The sequence below is a fragment of the Oncorhynchus mykiss genome, chromosome 1 (assembly GCF_057628025.1).
Source record: "Oncorhynchus mykiss isolate SJ-2025 chromosome 1, ASM5762802v1, whole genome shotgun sequence".
Lineage (NCBI taxonomy): Eukaryota > Metazoa > Chordata > Actinopteri > Salmoniformes > Salmonidae > Oncorhynchus > Oncorhynchus mykiss.
The window spans coordinates 44,709,368-44,730,614 of NC_143022.1; the positions used below are offsets into that span (position 1 = coordinate 44,709,368).

A 21,247-nucleotide genomic window follows, 5' to 3' on the forward strand; every position below is an offset into this window, starting at 1 on the left:
CACCACCACAAGCTGCCAGAACAGCTTCAATACGCCTTGGCATAGATTCTACAAGTGGACCTAAACCATGCCTGGAAAATACACCCCACAACATAACATATACTTTCTATCCCTTGTTTACTCAAGTGCCTCCTTTATTTTTGCAATTACCAGTATGCCTAATGTCAGAAAGGCCACAGTTTGGGCAGCATGCTCAACAAATATAGGCTACAGCTTGTTGCAGTGTGGCCATAGACATATCATTCACAGAAGGGTTTTGTAACCTCTTACCCTGGCAATTTGACTGTGAAACTCATGTGTGCACGAGCAATGTATGCCAGTCCTGACTTGAATGGGAACTGCCATCTATGGGGTATATTTCTATGGTTGATTGCGGGTATATGTTTTTCGTTTGCATATTTCACAGTACAATCCTATTATTTCTTAATTCGGACACGGATTTAATGAGTGTTCACTTATGAGAGATGAGTGACCCTTTAGAGATAGGCAGGCTGCTTTCATCAGCCTATTCAACTCAATAAACAAATGGCTTTGCTTATGGTCACAAACTTTAGTCTGGCAAAATAAGTGGCATTTTACAAAACATGTTCTAAATCTTTCAGAGTACATAAAGTCTAACATTGCTTCTATGAAAGAGATAACTATGTTTTATGATCTGCGGAAAGTGCATGTGATTGTAAAGAACAGAGGGTGGGATAGCCTAATTGTTTTCTCTCCCTCAAGTGTGGTTGGTTGTGATGTAGACAACACATGATGTCCTTTTTTATATTATAATGTACATAAACCATAACCACACCATAACTTTCCCGTTTAGCAGAGAAACTGTAATATGGTGTTGGCAAAGGAATGAACAAAATGAAGCATAGAAGGCTTGTGCTGTAGCCTAAATTGTACTTCATGATACATTGGCTGTCTAACCAAGTGTCCTTCAAATGACGTGCTCTGCCTCTGACAATTCAGTTTTCAATCAATTGTTATCTCATGTCAAAAGCACGGATATAGATGCTGAGTGCAGCGCAGGACCATAAAAAAAAGACAATATCTTGACTTGTCACTGTTACTGCAGGGAGGCTTGAATCGGGGGTTCACTAGTAGAGCCCTTCAGCAGAGAACAGCTCCTGCATGGCCCAGGGGATATGGTGGTGATGATGTTCCTATATCACAGCTGGTGGCAACACAGATCTCCATCACCGCTGATGGGAGTGACTGGCCAGTCAGAGAAGTCAATTATATCACATCTGGTGCATAGCTTAGTTATCTGATTATAATAAGTTAGAGAGACGTTTTATTTCTCTATTTGGTTAGGTCAGGGTGTGATGTGGGGTGGGCATTCTACGTTTTGTTTTCTATGTTACTTTATTTCTATGTGTTGGCCGGGTATGGTCTCAATCAGGGACAGCTGTCTATCGTTGTCTCTGATTGGGAATCATACTTAGGTAGCCCTTCCCCCCCCCTCCTTCAGTGTGGGTAGTTAACTTTGTTAGTGGCACTTAGCCCTGTAAATGTCACGGTTGTGGCTTTCGCTTGTTGGTGACATTTTAAAATCAAATGTACGCTCACCACGCCGCACTTTGGTCCACTTCTTTTGACGGCGTGACAGTAATACTGTCTCTACCCTTCTGTTTGTACACTACGTCTAATTCTGTTTACTTTAAAGGTTGAATGCAGATGTTTTGTCTTCTCTATATTCAGTCATTTCTGGATAACAATTAAGTACTTTACTATGATTTGTTTTCAAGTAGGATTGTCAAAAATAATACAAAAATTGCTTCTTAGCAAAAAGGAATTTCTCAAGTAATAATTTTGCTAGGACTGTCTGAGAGTGGAAAACTGAAACTTAGCTGTTATTGGCAGAGGTTTGAAACTCCTTTCTTATTTCTTCCTTTCTTGGACTAGTAACCGGAAGGTTGCAAGATCGAATCCCCGAGCTGACAAGGTAAAAATCTGTCGTTCTGCCACTGAAGAAAATTAACCCACTGTTCCTAGGCCGTCACTGAAAATAAGAATTTGTTGACTTGCCTAGTAAAATAAAAAATATAAAAAATTATTGGTCTATTACTAATTAACTAATTTACTGCATTGTGATGTCATCATGGAAGGCCACAACTCCCTCCTACCAAAACCCGCTGAAATTTCAGGCCGTCTTTTCAAACAGCTCTTACACTAAATGGGCATTATCATTGTTTTTTCTTCACAATTTCACAGTATTATTCCAACCTCATAGTGTGGCTATATATAACACAGACAAATCACTTTTTTGACTGCACTGGGCTTTTAAAGTATGTTGATGTTCTTATTTGTATATGGTGTTGGTGAATGTGGTATGAAGTTACACAAAGAATAGTAGCAAAACATCTATAACTATGTGTATCTTTAATATCTCTAGATCCTTTAGTGAATGTCCATATGTCAATGTGTTTCCCGTTCTGGGAGTGTGTCAACGTCCAGTGGCTCTGAGCGTATACTCAGGAGTTAAGCTTTCACACTGACTGTTGATTACAGGGTGGAAAGGGCTTTGATTTTACGACCCTAAAAACTCTATAGGGACTTCTCCAAGTCTGCTCATATAGCTTCTTAAATGGGATTTGCTTGTATTAGATTACATGGTTAGCGAGTTCAATTTCCCTGTTTTTAACATTAGGCTGTTTGTGAACAACGGCGCTCTATGCTGCTAGTTGACGTTCAATCTATGGGAAGCTACTTTAAAAAGCATTAAAGTAATATCCATTGTACATATTGGTCACAAATGTACTCTGAGGTAAGTGAAAATTGAGGGCATTTTAGGGCCTTTGGGCTTCATTGAACATGCTGCTGACATTTAGCAAGAAAGCATTTTTCATGTTAAGTCAAAATTCAGGTTCCTCATGCTGTATAACATAAAATACACTGAACAAAAATATAAACGCAACATGTAAAGTGTTGGTCCCATGTTTGAGCTGAAATAAAAAAAATCCCTTGTGATTCCATACGCACAAAAAGGGTATTTCTCTCAAATGCTGTGCACAAAGTTGTTTACATCCCTGTTAGTGAGCATTTATAATTTTCAACTGACAGGTGTGGCAGGTGTGGCATATCAAGAAGTTGATTAAACAGCCAGTGGGTGAGCCTGGCTGCCAAGTGGGTGGGTCTATGCCCTCCAAGGCCCACCCATGGCTGCACTCCTGGCTAGTCATGTGAGATTCATAGATTTGGGCCTAATTAATTTATTTCAATTGACTGATTTCCTAATATGATTTTTTATTTTTTTATGTTGCATGTTGCATTTATATTTTTGTTCAGTATATATAAGAATTGGGCACACCAAAGAAAAGTCACATATTTTACAATACATTACCAGATAAGTATCCTATACTATTTTTACCACACCGTACCCAGTTGTACAACAAATCAAATCAAATGTTGTATTCATTCATATCCTTGCTGGCAGGAGCTTGACAAGCAGCTGGGGGACAAGGACTCAAGGAGCCTAAGGTGGCAGATAAACCTTTCAACTGGAACCCAGAAGCTATTGAGATGATCATTTGCCAGAGGCAATGTCCTGGAATGTGAGCACAGCCATTTTTCCTCCATCATCACGCAATGCACATGCTCCGATCCCCATTCTGTGGGCCGTGCCACTGCCAACCACCCATCTGGAGAGAGGGAGCGTGAGAGAGTGTGTGTGTGTGTGAGAGAGAGAGAGATAGCGACAAGAGGGGCAGCACAAACTGGAGTAGAAATATTCCACAGCAGCACAACTCGCATCACATAATGTCCCCTTTAAACCTCACTTATAACCACAACACGTCTATTTCTATGGACACAAGCACTGTCCATGACAGTTCACACCCCATTATTTATACTTCACTGTATATACACTGAGTGTACAAAACATTAGGAACACCTTTCGTTGGGGCATGGATCCTACAAGGTGTCGAAAGAGTTCCACAGGGATGCTGGCTCATGTTGACTCCAATTCTTCCCACAGTTGTGTCAAGTTGGCTAGATGTCCTTTGGGTGGTGGACCATTCTTGATACACACGGGAAACTGTTGAGCGTGAAAAACCCAGCAGCACTGAAGTTGTTGACACACTCAAACCGGTGCGCCTGACACCTACAACCATACCCCGTTAAAAGGCACTTAAATATTTAGTCTTCTTCAATCACCCTCTGATTGGCACACATACACAATCCATGTCTCAATTGTCTCAAGACTTAAAAATCCTTATTTAACCTGTCTCCTCTCCTTCATCTATACTGATTTAAGTGGATTTAACTGGTGACATCAATAAGGGATCATAGCTTTCACCTGGATTCACCTGGTCAGACTAAGTCATGGAAGAGCAGGTGTTCCTAATATTTTGTACACTCATGCTATTGTCACATACACCAGATAGGTGCAGTGAAATGTGTTATTTTACAGTGTCAGCCATAGTCGTACGGCACACCTGGAGCAAATTAGAGTTAAGTGCCTTACTCAAAGGCACGTCGACAGATTTTTCAGATTGTCGGCTCAGGTATTCTAATCAAATCAAATGTATTTATATAGTCCTTCTTACATCAGGAAAAACTCCCTAGAAAGGCCAAAACCTAGGAAGAAACTCATAGTGGAACCAGGCTATGAGGGGTGGCCAGTCCTCTTCTGGCTGTGTCGGGTGGAGATTATAACAGAACATGGCCAAGGTGTTCAAATGTTCATAAATGACCAGCATAGTCAAATAATAATAATCACAGTAGTTGTTGAGGGTGCAACAGGTCAGCACCTCAGGAGTAAATGTCCGTTGGCTTTTTATAGCCGATCATTGAGAGTATCTCTACCGCTCCTGCTGTCTCTAGAGAGTTAAAAACAGCAGGTCGGGGACAGGTCCGGTGAATTCCATAGCCGCAGGCAGAACAGTTGAAACTGGAGCAGCAGCACGGCCAGGTGGACTGGGGACAGCAAGGAGTCGTCATGCTAGGTAGTCCTGAGGCATGGTCCTAGGGCTCAGGTCCTCCGAGAGAGAGAGAAAGAAAGAAAGAGAGAAAGAGATAATTAGAGAGAGCATACTTAAATTCACACAGGACACCAGATAAAACAGGATAAATACTCCAGATATAACAGACTGACCCTAGCCCCCCGACACATAAATTACTGCAGCATAAATACTGGAGGCTGAGACAGGAGGGGTCAGGAGACACTGTTGCCCCATCCGATGATACCCCAGGACAGGGCCAAACAGGCAGGATATAACCACACCCACTTTGCCAAAGCACAGCCCCCACACCACTAGAGGGATATCTTCAACCACCAACTTACCATCCTGAGACAAGGCCGAGTATAGCCCACAAAGATCTCCGCCACTGCACAACCACTGCACAAGGGGGGGTGCCAACCCAGACAGGAAGACCACGTCAGTGACTCTACCCACTCAAGTGACGCACCCCTCCTAGGGACGGCATGGAAGAGCACCAGTAAGCCAGTTACTCAGCCTCAGGTATTCAGACCAGCGACCTTTTGGTTACTGGCCCAACCCTCTAACCACTATGCTACCCGCCACCCTGCAATGACTGACATAACAAGAGGAAAACTGCAGATGCACTACCCAATTCCGAATTTGCATCTTGTGCATTTTACTATTACAACTTTATAATAGTAGAATGCACAAGATGCAAATTCAAAATTGGGTAGTGCATCAGCAGTTTTCCTATTGTTATGTCAGTCATTTAGTTGGTCACATTTTATTTGGATAGACCGCATAGTCCGTCATACAATCAATACATTTGTTGACAAGCAACTGCTTGCTAGGGTTACAGTTTGGGTTAGGTTTAGGGTAAGGGTTAATGTTAGGGTTAGGATAAGGTTGAAGGTTAGGATTAGGGCTAGAATTACGGTTAGCAGATAGTTAGTTGACATGTTACTGATAGTCTGTAGATGTAGATGATCAAATACACTGTCCCACTTCAGAAGTGCCAACTCCTGCAGCTTCAAATCTATTTACTATAATGTGGCCTTGCCGCTTTAGTGTTTATGTGATTGTGGCCTGATCGGTTCTCGTGTTTTATCATCCGCATTTTATCCTGTTAATGGAGAATACAAAAATAATTTATACACCTTTAGATTTTTCGTTTGTTTACATTTTTAGTCAAAAGAAAAATGGCCGAAGCATAATGTTTGATTGACTTCACAGGTTAATGCTATCAAAGGCGTGCCGTAACAAAGTGGACAGATGCACATTTGATCCATTACTTCTGGGGAATGGCACTGGGTTATTGTAAACACATAGGGTGTTTAAAAACAAATAAACACATTTTGATGGTCTTACCAAGAGCCGTCCCTTGAATAAATATAATAAATAAACTTCACTTCTTCCATCTTAGTGACACTAGAACTGGATATGTTGCACTGCCTAGAGCAGCTTGTTTCGATTCTCAGAGTGGCCCTTAAGTTCTATGTAATTACAGTGTGTTGGTCCATGGGGACCCTCAGTACATCAGGGAGGCCCCTCTGGGGTCGCAGCCCAGTGCCACAGCAAGGAAGGACAACTAGTCAGAATGAATGTGTAGCTACCTCATTTGTGACTTGCCTTCTCTGTTTTAAAAGCTCAGTTATAATAACAGTGTGTTTCACGAATCATGGAAAGAAACATTTAAACACAAAACACAAAAAAATGATTGCCCAAAAAAGTTGATGAATAATTAAGTATTGGATACTCTGAATGCTCAATATGCTGCAGAGAACTGGGTGATTGACTGTTAAGTGATTTTGTCAGCTGTGTTTTTCCTGTTGGGAAACAAAGCTCCCTGGTTATGAGCTCTGCAGGGATCCTCTGGAAGACTCCTACAATGTGAAAACATCTGACCAAGACACACAAGGAACTCTGTGTAAAATCTGATCTCTGTCACACACAGCACCGTACAAGCAGGCATTTTCCATAAAATAAGGTGGGTGGGTCATTAAGGGGACTTTTACAGCGTGAAAGCTTGCACATTATAGTTACTATGGGAACTGGGACTCAGTGGTTACTCCACTGGTGCCGTAATTAGGTCGTAAAGAAAGTGAGTGAGAAAGAGACTGTAAGTGTATGTGTGTGTTAAGTGTGTGTGACAAGTGCATGTGTGTGTTATCACCATTACCCCATGTTTAGGGGGTCAGGTAGACGTTAGAGAATGGCCAGGCAGCCATGAACTTCAGTCTCCCACTGTGGGGTTAATTAGAAGTGAGAGACTGTACCTGTTTATGCTTCACCGTTCACTTACTGACTTTTCTCCTTCCTATGACATCTGTCTTTTGTATCACAAAGGCCTCAAAACGGGCCAATTTGACATGAGGCAAATTACAGGATATAACAAACTCAGGGACATGAGTCTGAGGTTAAAACAACATTTGCAAATAACTTTCATGGCAGAGTAATGTACTACTATAGTCGTAAAATGATGTTTTCCAACAATACATGGCCATAACGGTGTGTACATTTTAGGAACACTAAAAAGTTATTTCCAGATTTTTTTTATTTGCCGAAACAAAGAAGGGATTGCACCAATCCAGTTTTTTGGGGTATTGTAGTGACTTGAACATCTTTAGACACAGGTGACTGACTGGCCCAGTTGGTCAGTGGTCATACTCTTACCAACTTCATTAATCTGCTTCTCTATTCAGTGGGTAGAAGAGTTTCATTCCAAAACGCTATATATCCATGTTCTGAAATGTTGGTTAATTAACTTTTATTGTTTAAAGAAATAATGAAAGAAATGTGCGTGTTTTTTCACTATCTAATTATGTCATGGGGTTGTTAAATGACATACATGTATTTGTTTAAAATCTATCACTTGTTGGTTTCATTTCAGAGAGACAAATAATCATTTGTTTTTTCTCTCCAAATGCTAAAAAAGGACTTTTTCCACATTTGATTGTTTACAGCCTGAATTTACAATGGATTTAATGTAGATATTTTGTTGTCACTGGCCTATACACAGTACAGAATAATTTAATTTTGCACGCCCAATTTTTCAGTTTTTGATTTGTTAAAAAAGTTAGAAATATCCAATAAATGTCCTTCCACTTCATGATTTTGTCCCACTTGTTGTTGATTCTTCACAAAAAATACAGTTTTATATCTATTTTGTTTGAAGCCTGAAATGTGGCAAAAGGTCGCACAGTTCAAGGGGGCCGAATACTTTCGCAAGGCACTGTATGTGAATTTTGTTTGCCCCCCCATCTATCTTCAGAGCGCGTGCTGCTAGGTGACCTAAACTGGGACATGCTTAACAACCCGGCCATCCTACAATCTAAGCTTGATGCCCTCAATCTCACACAAATTATCAATGAACCTACCAGGTACAACCCCAAATCTGTAAACACGGGCACCCTCATAGATATCATCCTAACCAACTTGTCCTCCAAATACACCTCTGCTGTCTTCAACCAGGATCTCAGCGATCACTGCCTCATTGCCTGCATCCGTAATGGGTCAGCGGTCAAACGACCACACCTCATCACCGTCAAACGCACCCAAAAACACTTCAGCGAGCAGGCCTTTCTAATCAACCTGCCAGGGAATCCTGGAAGGATATTGATCTCATCCCGTCAGTCGAGGATGCCTTCCTCACCATCTTAAGTGCCTTCCTCACCATCTTAAATAAGCATGCCCCATTCAAAAAATGTAGAACCAGGAACAGATATAGCCCTTTGTTCACTCCAGACCTGACTGCCCTTGACCAGCACAAAAACATCCTGTGGCGTACTGCATTAGCATCAAATAGCCTCCGTGATATGCAACTTTTCAGGGAAGTTAGGAACCAATATACACAAGCAGTTAGGAAAGCTAAGGCTAGCTTTTTCAAACAGAAATTTGCATCCTGTAGTACTAACTCAAAAAGGTTCTGGGACACTGTAAAGTCCATGGAGAATAAGAGCACCTCCTCCCAGCTGGCCACTGCACAGAGGCTAGGAAACACTGTCACCCCCATTAAATCCACTATAATTGAGAATTTCAATAAGAATTTTTCTACGGCTGGCCATGCTTTCCACCTGGCTACCCCTACCCTGTTCAACAGCCCTCCACCTCCCACAGCAACTCGCCCAAGCCTCCCCCACTTCTCCTTCACACATATCCAGATGGCTGATGTTCTGAAAAAGCTGCAAAATCTGGACCCTTACAAATCAGCCGGGTTAGACAATCTGGACCCTCTCTTTCTAAAATGATATGCCGAAATTGTTGCAACCCCTATTACTAGCCTGTTCAACCTCTTTCGTATCGTCTGAAATTCCCATAGATTGGAAAGCTGCCCCGGTCATCCTCCTCTTCAAAGGGGGAGACACTCTAGACCCAAACTGCTACAGACCTATATCTAGACCTGTATCTATTCTACCCTGCCTTTCTAAGGTCTTTGAAAGCCAAGTTAACAAACAGATTACTGACCATTTCGAATCCCACCATACCTTCTCCGCTATGCAATCTGGTTTCAGAGCTGATTATGGATGCACCTCAGCCACGCTCAAGGTCCAAAACGATATCATGGGGTGGCAGGGTAGCCGAGTGGTTAGAGCGTTGGACTAGTAACTGGAAGGTTGCAAGTTCAAATCCCCGAGCAGACAAGGTACAAATCTGTCGTTCTGCCCCTGAACAGGCAGTTAACCCACTGTTCCTAGGCTGTCATTGAAAATAAGAACTTGTTCTTAACTGACTTGCCTAGTAAAATAAAGGTAAAATAACCGCCACTGTGCAACTTATTGTGGGAAGCTTGTGGAACGCTACCCAAAATTTAAAGGCAATGCTACCAAATACTAATTGAGTATTTGAGTGAACTTCTGACCCACTGGGAATGTGATGAAAGAAATAAAAGCTGAAATAAATAATTCTCTCTACTATTATTCTGACATTTCACATTCTAAAAATAAAGTGGTGATCCTAACTGAGCTAAGACAGGGAATTTTTACTACGATTAAGTGTCAGGAATTGTGAAACAGAGTTTAAATGTATTTGGCTAAGGTGTATGTAAACTTCCGACTTCAGTTGTAGGTATTCCACTTGTCCAGATGGGTTAGAGCAGTGTCCAGTGTGATTGCGATTGCATCGTCTGTGGACCTATTGGGGCGGTAAGCAAGTTGGAGTGGGTCTAGGGTATCAGGTAGGGTGGAGGTGATATGTTCCTTGACTCGTCTCTCAAAGCACTTCATGATGACAGAAGTGACAGATAGTCATTTAGCTCAGTTACCTTAGCTTTCTTTGGAATAGGAACAATGGGGGCCCTCTTGACGCATGTGGGCACAGCAGACTGGGATAGGGATTGATTGAATATGTCCGTAAACACACCAGCAAGCTGGTCTGCGCATGCTCTGAGGATACGGTTATGGATGCCATCTGGGCCGGCAGCCTTGCGAGGGTTAACACGTTTAAATGTTTTACTCATGTTGGCCATGGTGAAAGAGAGCCCACAGGTTTTGGTAGCGGGCCGTGGCATTGTCTTGTCCTCAAAGCGAGCAAAGAAGTTGTTTAATTTGTCTGGGAGCAAGACGTTGGTGTCCGCAATGGGGCTGCCTGCCTTTCTTTTAGACCCTACTACGTACGTCTCGTGTTACATACATACATACATACATACATACATACATACATACATACATACATACATACCATAAACACACAAATAAATACAGAAAAAAACCAGAAGTCACTTGAACCCGGTCTGACACAAAGAGAAGATTCATGTGGTAGACAACTCACAGGGTTCCCAGCCCATGTTCCCTGTTATTGCAAGTACAGGTGCAAACTTGTGGACACCTAAAAAGTAACGTAGTGCTCTGTTATGAACATGTTTGTTTTTAAAATACCTGTTAGCACCCCAGACTCCTGCTGCATAGTCCAGAACAGGGCACACGCATGTCTGATGCAGTTTGGAATATGTGGCATAATCAATATCTTTGAGTGTTTTTTTCTATAACAAGAGCTCTGCTTACTGAGTCAGCCAGGGCAGATGTTGCGTATGGAAAGGTAACAAATATACACAAATATTTATAAATGCTAGTAAACTCCAAAATGTCTTCACCAAAACAAAACTGAAAAACACTTTTCTTAGTAGCTGGTTTTCTAAAAGTCATTATCTATGTTTTTGTCTGGTTAATCATGAGTCTCCATCTTTTACACCAATTGACTGCACATAATAACATGTTCTGTGTCATGGATCCCTCAAACTTTCATCACACACAACTGTCCCCTATTCCCACTGATTAGTATTTGTAGAAGTGTGCCCTGTGGTTTCCATTGGGCGGCCCATTATTGTTACAATGTTCATTGGTGGGTGTGAGTACCTGTGCGTTTTTGGGCTTTCGTGCCTTTGTGGATTGCGCAGATGATTACGGTTCTAGTCCCGTGTGTTAATCATTGTGCGCGTGTGTTATTTATTCGAGGTACTCCTCGCTCTTTTGTTTGGGTTTCAACCCTGTGTTTTTGTTACGTGTTTGGTCTTCATGCCCTTACACGGGACGCCGTAATTTACACGGCACGCCCCATAAGTCTCTGTCTCTCTCTCTCCGTGTGTGTGTGCTTATGTCCATGTGGAAATCATCAGCAAACATTCCAACAACAATTATATTAGTGTCTCCACACTGAGGGACACAATTCTCATAGTGTTGTCTCTCACTGTTGCTACCGGCTTCACATTATTGTAGCCTACATTCACTCTGGAAACGGTTGAGGCATCATATGATGTGATTTCATATCCACATTATTGTTGCTTGTAAAATTCTAAAGCAAAGCATTTCCCGCCAGTGTTGAAGTGGTCTGTAACTGGATCCATGTGTGAACTGAAGGGTTTTGATACCCAATAATGGTGATGCAAGACAGCTCTATGCACCCCACCCTGGTTTCACACCATAGTATGGAAATTACAGATGTAGGATTTTCATTTGAGCCAGTTTGCTACAGCACGAAATTAATCCTGGAGAAATAAATGTAATTATCATTCATCAAGATTTTTGAAGGGGTTGATATTTTTGTAAGGGCAAATTTAAGACTGACATTTCAAAGTGGAAATTACAAACTTCAGAAGCCTTTTAAAACCTCAAATACACTTCAGGTGTTTAATGTCCTGCATTGCAGGAAAGTTCACATGCAACAGGGTGATCAAATTAAGATCCTACATCTGTAGGTCATATGGGAATGATTTCTCCCTGTAAGGTTAGCCCTTCAGCCCTATTAATGTCCCCCGTCTACAGGGCTCCTTATCCCGTAAATTAGTTATATCTGACTGGGTCAGTCAGTAAGAACTGTTTATCCACTATCAGAAGTGCCTAAAATGACTCAGTTAGCCAAATAGAGGCTATGCCAGTGAAGGGGAGGATGGCTCATAATAATGCCTGCCATAATTCTCCGTTCCAGACATTATTATGAGCCGTCTTCTCCTCAGCAACCTCCACTGAGATATGCAATATCCAAAAGCCATGAAATATGATCCGACTGAAAAGCCTTCCCACTGGGCAGATGTCAGTTCAACATCTAATTTTAATTTACACTAGGTTGAGTTGTCAACGAACATCAATTCATCATCAACATCAACTAACAACTATCATCAACATCAACTAACATCAATTCAACAATGTCACCAAATCATTCGAATTTAGGCACTTTTGTAAAACCAATCATTTTTCCACGTTAATTCAACAGCATTCACATTGATTTGTTTTGGTTGAAATTGTGGCAACAACGTTGATTCAAACTAGTTTTTGCCCAGAGGGTTTGAGACTTGGCATCCTGTAATGGCCAAACTTCATGCAATTTCCGACAAACTGTTCAAATTAAGCCTAGAGTCCAGCATACTGTGCCTTCGGGAAAGTTCAGACCACTTGACTTTTTCCACATTTTGTTAGGTTACAGCCTTATTCTAAAATTGATTATATAGTGTTTTTCCTAATCAATGTACACACAATAATAAAGCAAAAACAGGTCAAATGTCTTGCTAATTCATTTAAAATGAAAAACTGGTATTATATTTACATAAGTATTCAGACCCTTCACTCAGTACTTTGTTAAAGCACCTTTGGCAGCAATTACAGCCTCAAGTCTTCTTGGGTTTGACGCTACAAGCTGGGCACACCTGTATTTGGGGAGTTTCTCCCATTCTTCTCTGCAGATCCTCTCATGCTCTGTCTGGTTGGATGAGGGGTGTAGCTGCACAGCTATTTTCAGGTCTATCCAGAGATGTTTGATCGGGTTCAAGTCCGGGCTCTGGCTGGTACACTCAAGGACATTCAGAGACTTGTCCCGAAGCCACTCCTGTGTTGTCTTGGCGGTGTGCGGTGTGCTTAGGGTAATGTTCCTTAGGGTAATGTTCCTGTTGGAAGGTGAACCTTCGCCCCAGTCTGAGGTCCTGAGCACTCTGGAGCAGGTTTTCATCAAGGATCTCTCTGTATTTTGCGCCGTTCATCTTTGCCTCGATCCTGACTAGTTTGCCATTCCCTGCCGCTGAACCCCCCAAGGACATTCAGAGACTTGTCCCGAAGCCACTCCTGTGTTGTCTTGGCTGTGTGCGTAGGGTCATTTTCCTGTTGGAAACACAATGGTGTTAGTTTTGAACCTGATGAGAAGAATAAGTCTTCCAGCCTAAACACCTGAGTACAAAGACCCCCTAATAGTCAAACGGTTGAAGAGCGACTGAACATACTAATTTCACATGTGTTTCTGTGTTGCTCATTAAGAAAAAAGGATTTCAGTCTTAGGTGTGGGATTTGATGTGGCAGTTACTAATGTCCGTCCCCCATGAGACACCATAGGAATGTAACCTGTTCTACAGTGAAGAAGTGGAGGGTAGTGCTCTCAGATGCAGGGTAGCCCAAGCTTTGTGGGCATGAAGATGCCAGAGATACCCAGACTAGTAAATTGGGCTATTAAAGGAACAGAAGTTGGGTATTGGAGAAAGGCCATCAGTGTGTGTTCTGCAAACAATACAGTGGATGACTTGAGCATGGTGAATGGATAGACTTGATTATGGACAGCAAGTAAGAAGGAGATGCGTGCAGAGAGAGGGGAGATGTGTGTTGTGGAAGAATGGTGTCTCTGATGGCTCAGAAATTTAACCTGACAAGAGTGAGGGTGTGGTCAAGACCTCAGCGTCCAAGCCTCTCCCCGATGGTCATGCAAAAGATGATTGTGGCCCAGTGGCAGTGACATTTTGAGAACATGGATCTCTGACTTTTGGCTGACCCATATGTAGTCCCTGGCTGGGCACAAAATAATTTGGGTACTGTTACATCGGTGAAGGTAGCTCGAAGTGAATGATTTTCTGTTTCTTCCGCCCAGAAGGAGCGGGCACTTCAAGTCACGCACCTCGGGATAAGATCTGTGACTTGCTTTGGTCTCCGGAGCAGGGCACCTTTGAAAGGAGTGATTACTGAGGTGGTATTTAAGTGTGGAGGTGGAGCAACTGAAATGTAGATGACCTGTGTCTGTGACACCCGCCGTTTGGTACAACGCAAACCCTGTGGCGAGCATAGTGAAATTGAGAAGACACTGTCTACTCTTGAGTTTTGAAGCAGTCTTTACCTGACAAAGTCATGTTAGGATATCTCAGTTATCCCGTGAGAGCTTTTGTGCCGAACCCACTAAGGTGTTTCAGATGCCAAGCTTATGGACAAGTTGCAGAAGTGTGCAGGAGGGCATGGGACAACGGAATGTGTAATATCAGTGGAAAAAACTGTCAATTGTGGGAGGTGATCATGTTGCTGGCGATTAGAAGTTCCCGGTGAGAGGGAGACAGGTTGAGGTTGTCAGAGTAGAACAGAAGGTGTCTTATGTTGAGGCAATAAAGAGTAGAGGATGATGGGTCAAAGGTGAGTAGCACGCCTAGGCCAATACAAAGTGATACGAATCTGTGCTTCAGTGTTTTAAATAGATGTTGGGGTGGCAGCTGCAGAGAAGTACTTGGGTGTACAAGGTTTTACTGCAGCAGAGTTACAAGGTGTGTTGAAAGAAAGGTGCCCATCCTCCAAGGCCATCGGTCTGGTGTAGGATCAAATAGGGACACAGTAGTGGAATGGGGTGTTAAAAGAAAAAGAAGTGTAGGGTTAGTTGGTGCAATGTTTTACATTCCCACTTCCATTTGACTTTTGTATCAAAAAATGTAACATGATCGATCACAAGGTAGCAATATGAGGCTTTCCAATCCAGCATATCACAGTCTCCAGTATCTGACACCTTGAAAAGCCAGGTGTGCACTTCAGTAGGTGGCGGCATGCACAAACAAAATGTTAGAATGCCATGATACTAAAGAAGACACCATAGGACCAAAGCCTGTATCACTTCCTCAAAATAGTCAGAATGAATCTAAGATAAATGAATTCATCTAAATCTGTAACTAGTTTAGATTTTTTTTTGGCAAGGTTTTGGTCGCACAATTTTCCATCTACTGTAGTTATGTAGTCTGGTGCAGTATTTCTCAAGTAAAAATATGCGTGCAGTGTCCGATCTGCTGAAGGTCTGTCTCACCATCTGTGTATTCTGCGGTAGGATTGGATAGAGCTCAATCATTGCAGCTGTGTGTCCCGTGTTGGTGGGCAAGTAAGCATTGTCGAAATCAAAACCCAACCCTCAAAGTAAATTATGACGAACACACTTACAAAACTCTGTTTTGGATGAGACTGACTTTATGACTGCAATTATCCTATTTACACTCTGTAGTAAATTGACACTAGAATAAATGTTTTGGACTAATATCGTTGCCACGCCGTCTTCTATCAGAGAAGTTGTTTGTTACCTTTAGTTGAGCTTCAAGGGTTCACTCCAAGGTAAATATCGACAAAAGTGAGAATCCATTTAGAAGTCAGTTTATTTACACAGAGCAGATCAGTATCTCTCCAGAAGCGCAGTCTGTGGGCCGACCAACCCTAGCGTTTACATTTAAGGATTTAATCTAAAACGCTTCATCTGATTTTAGTTTAAATAGATTGAATCTCATTGGAACCACATGGGGCAGAGAACAGTCTTAAACAGCTAAAATAAACTGCCATTAACATGGCTTTCGTTTTTTTTGTTATGGACTGATTTGATCTTTTGGTTACGTTTAGGAAAAGAGAAATTCAATTAGCGGTTTCCAGGGGCTTTATACTGTGCAGTTTGTCAGTGGGACAAAAAGGGACATATTGATGTACTGTATTGGTCTATGGTTGTGACAGAAGCCTTGTTTATGCCCGGGTCTAACATGCATCCTTTGTCCTTTGTTCTGATTGTGCCCACATTGTCAGATGTGTCCACACGTGGTAATAAAATGGTGTCTCTTATCCATCCATTGTGTCCACATTCTGACCAGATTTCATGGTCCCTCCATGTATGCAAATTACTGTATTTGACATATTTTTTTTCTAAATATTTGTTTATTTTAAGACATTGATGTCATACAGTAAGTCAATGGTGCTACCTGTAAATTATTTTAGTTTCAAGGGTTTCACTCTCCAGATCCGTCTACACTTATAAGATATCCAGACACAATGCATACCCGACTACCTCCAATCCGATCATAATCCGTCTTTTAATCGTCTACACTCGTCTGTGGGCACAATGTGGGCATAAAACTGAAACTCTTTCATTCCCTTTCAGGGGCAAACAGCGTACTGGGTTATCACGTCAACGTAGAAACAATGTTGAATGCATGGTAGCATATCCAATTACTCTCACACTGTACCAACAATTAGCGATCACAACTATGGCTGTTTGAGCAGCATGCTTTGTTTATACAGTTAATGTAACTATGCTTATGAGGTGGGGTTTGATAGGTTGGACCATTGAGGGATTTCCTCCATTCACAAAGGGAAACAGCTGGTGTGCCCCCACTAATTTGGTGAAGGAGGGAAAGGGGAACACCTAGTCAGTTGTACAACTGAATGCATTCAACTGAACCTTGTCTTCCGCATTTAGAATACCTTCAAAACGCTCCAACAGGGTCAATAGGTCAAACCGTTTTAATAAAGAGAAATCAAACATCCGCCACCTTTGCATCATTTGTACTTGGCTGGTCAGTCAACGCCCTGCAGCTCAATGAAGCGGCCTGTGTGAGGACCATGTCAGACAGTGTGAAGTGAACAACATAAAGAACCTTGTTAGGCTACAGACCAGAGAACTGATCTAGAAGGCCTCAGACAGTTGGCCTGATATTGATTTAAACTAGACTGAATGCTGCACGGTGCTTACGCATACATCCATTAACCCACAAAGGAGTTACATTGACATGACGGAACCTTGTGATGGCTAAAGGTGTCTCACTCTTTTCCCAATGCCCTGGCATGCTGTTCCTACTGAGGAGACCAGTGTATCATGCAGTAACGGTAAGACTGGTCCCATCTTGCTCATGTTCTCCCATTGTTAGTTACAGAGGACCATATGTTTAGCCTAGATTTTCATTCCCGATTTGTCCTTGACAGCACAACAAATAAAAAGGGCATTTTGGGATTGTGAAAGGAAATGAGTGTAGACTGGGAAGGGTTAGCATACATGAAGATACTCGAACGTCTTTAGCTGCAGTTGTGCATCCTATATTGTAAATTGAGCCCTAGTTATGGGGTACAACATCTCTTTATATCCCCGTCGCTAAATGCTTTGGCATTGGATGAGAAAAGAGGAGCCCAGATGAAGTCAATCATAGGCACGAATGACTTGTGGGATCAGAGAAGAATCCACTTCTCTGTAAATGTTTAACAGAATGCACATAAAGACTGGCTGCTCCTGTATGGAGAAAGTCTATTCTTCCTGTGCGACCCTGAGCATGGCTGGGAGGCAGCGACGATGGCAACCAGGCCTAGCACCTCTGGACGGTTAAACCTGCCATTGGTCAAGACCAGAACCCTGTAGGGCTCTAACTACTGCTGGGACTGGGGCACACATTGGCCTGTCTGCTGATCTGAACCTCAACTTCAACCTCTCTCTCTCTCTCTCTCTCTCTCTCTCTGCTTTCCATCTATTTCTCTCTGTCTCACATACGTCTCTTCTCCCTCACTTAACCCTGCTTCTCTCTCTCCATCGCTCCCTTTGCTTCAGTTAATCAGGCAGCATCATACATTACTAGCCCCTTGCGCTAGGAAGAAACCATTGGAAGAAATGTAATGTCTCAAACACAATCCTGTCAAACAATTAGAGTTTTGAAATTCCTGCGAGATTCATGAATGTTGATCACTGGTCTGTGTTGCTAGTAACCAGAGAGAGGAAATTCAACTTGAAATGCTGTTATTTTTCTGTCACCTTCTATTGTCAGTGGAAGCTTGTAAAAAGTTCCTTTAGCATGCTATGCCTGACCTTGCTTTGGGGAAGCTTGCCAGCCTGCCATATATTACCTGGGTAATAACACTAGCTTTGGGACAGTCTCCCTGCTTAGTAACTTAAGTGGTTTTCAAATCCTTACCATAGTGGACTACTCCACGACACACTCTGCTGAGACTCTGCTGAGCACAAGCAGTACACAGTTTCAAAGTTCCAAACTAGATAGTCATATTTTCTCCTCACCAAAGAACAGACATCAAGGTCAGCGGCATGCATCCTCTTAAACGTGCCTATTCATCATCAAACACTAAAACACTAACCCGTAACAACACAAGCAAATGTAATCCAAAGATTACTGTATATATATAAACAACAGTGGACATACATATTTTGGGTTGCATTCAGGGGAGAATGACTGCCCCTCATACTGCAGGCTGTTGTTTCCAGAAAGCAGGATCCAATCTTCATTCTTCATGTCCAATGTTCGTATAAATAAGTAATACATCCGAAGACAATCATTGTACCAATAATTGCTCCTTTTACACCAGTCAAAGGCTTGGAAACACATACTCATTCAAGGGTTTTTCTTTGTTTTTTCTACATGTAGAATAATAGTGAAGACATCAAAACTATGAAATTACACACATGGAATCATGAAGTAAGCAAAAAAAGTGTTAATCAAAAAATATAGTTTAGATTTTAGATTGTTCAAAGTAGCCACCCTTTGCCTTGATGACAGCTTTGCACACACTTGGCATTCTCTCAACCAACTTCATGATGTAGTCACCTGGAATGCATTTCAATGAACAGATGTGCCTTGTTAAAAGTTAATTTGTGGAATTTCTTTCTTCTTAATGCGTTTGAGCCAGTTGTGTTGTGACAAGGTAGGGTTGGTATACATGGCTATCATGAGGACCCCACAGGAAAGGAAGACCCATAGTTACCTCTGCTGCAGAGGATAAGTTCATTAGAGTTAATTAACTGCACCTTAGATTGCAGCTCAAATAAATGCTTCATAGAGTTCAAGTAACAGACACATCTCAACATCAACTGTCCAGAGACTGCGTGAATCAGGCCTTCCTGGTCGAATTGCTGCAAAGAAACCACTACTAAACGGCACCAATAAGAAGAAGAGACTTGCTTGGGCCAAGAAACACGAGCAATGGACATTGGACCGGTGGAAATTTGTCCTTTGGTCTGATGAGTCCAAATTTGAGATTTTTTGTTCCAACCACCATGTCTTTGTGAGACGCAGAGTAGGTGAACGGATTATCTCCGCATGTGTGGTTCCCACCGTGAAACATGGAGGAGGAGGTGTGATGGTGTGGGGGTGCTTTGTTGGTGACAATGTCTGTGATTTATTTAGAATTCAAGGCACACAACCAGCATGGCTACCACAGCATTCCGCTTAGTTGGACTATCATTTGTTTTCAACAGGAGTATTACCCAAAACACACCTCCAGGCTGTGTAAGGGCTATTTGACCAAGAAGGAGAGTGATGGAGTGTTGCATCAGATGATCTGGCCTCCACAATCACCCAACCTCAACCCATTTGAAATGGTTTGGGATGAGTTGAGTGAAGGAAAAGCAGCCAACAAGTGCTCAGCATATGTGGGAACTCCTTCAAGACTGTTGGAAAAGCATTCCTCATGAAGCTGGTTTGGCTTGTCACCTAAAACCCTCACAAACGTTTACAGATGCACAATTGAGAGGATCCTGTCAGGCAGTAACACCGCCTGGTACGGCAACTGCACCGCCCACAACCGCAGGGCTCTCCAGAGGGTGGTGCGGTCTGCACAACACATCACCGGTGGCAAACTACTTGCCCTCCAGGACACCTACACCACCCGATGTCACAGGAAGGCCAAAAATATAATCAAGGACAACAACCACCCGAGCCACTGCCTGTTCACCTCACTACCATCCAGAAGGCGAGGTCAGTACAGATGCATCAAAGCTGGGGCCGAGAGACTGAAAAACAGCTTCTATCTCAAGGCCATCAGACTGTTAAAACAGTCATCACTAGCACAGAGAGGCTGTTGCCTCAGTACAGACTTGAAATCATTGGCCACTTTAATAAATGGAACACTAGTCCCTTTAATAATGCCACAAGCATTTCCCTACACTCGTATTAACATCTGCTAACCATGTGTATGTGACCAAGAAAATGTGATTTGACTTTAAAAAATGTTTACATATCTTGCATTACACATCTCCTATGTATATACTGTGTTCTATACTATCTACTGCATCTTAGCCTATGCCGCTGTGTCACTGCTCATCCATATATTTATATATTCTTATTCCATTCCTTTACTTAGATTTGTGTGTATTAGGTATTTCTTAGATATTACTTGTTAGATATTGCTACATTGTCGGAATTAGAAGCACAAGCATTTCGCTACACTAGCAATAACATCTGCTAACCATGTGTATGTGACCAATAAAATGTGATTTGAGAATGCCAATCGTGCAAAGCTGTCATCAAGGCAAAAGGTGGCTACAAATCAAATATATTTTGATTTGTTTAATACTTCTTGGGTTACTACACGATTCCATATGTGTTATTTCATAGTTTTGATGTCTTCACTATTATTATACAATGTAGAAAATAGTAAAAATAAAGAAAAACCCTTGAATGAGTAGGTGTTTCCAAACTTTTGACTAGTACTGTATACGTATATACAGTCAATGGTTGCATTAGCAAGTTTTTAAAAAGCGGTCAATATATCTTTAGAAAACAGTCTTTATGACTATGTACATGTACACTGAGTATTCCAAACAATAGGAACACTAACCCTTTTTGCCATCAGAACAGTCTCAGTTCGTCAGGGCATGGACTCTACAAATCAAATCAAACTTTTTGTCACATGCGCCGAATACAAGTGTAGACCTTACCGTGAAATGCTTACTCACAAGTGATGGTGGCCATTTGATTAGTTGTTCAGCAGTCTTATGGCTTGGGTAAAAGCTGTTCAGGAGACTTTTGGTCCTAGACTTGGCGCTCAGGTACCGCTTGCTGTGCGATAGCAGAGAAAACACCTATGACATAG

At 42.0% G+C, this 21,247-nt stretch overlaps 1 long non-coding RNA gene across 1 annotated transcript in view; it reads right to left on the reverse strand.

Moving 5' to 3' along the window:
- Positions 1-4,836: 4,836 nt before the first annotated feature.
- The window catches only part of LOC149985512 (uncharacterized), a 114,365-nt gene continuing 97,954 nt past the window's right edge, over positions 4,837-21,247 (reverse strand). The window contains exon 3 of the long non-coding RNA XR_016495206.1: positions 4,837-4,970. This is a non-coding gene — a long non-coding RNA (uncharacterized LOC149985512). The remainder of the gene's footprint in view (positions 4,971-21,247) is intronic.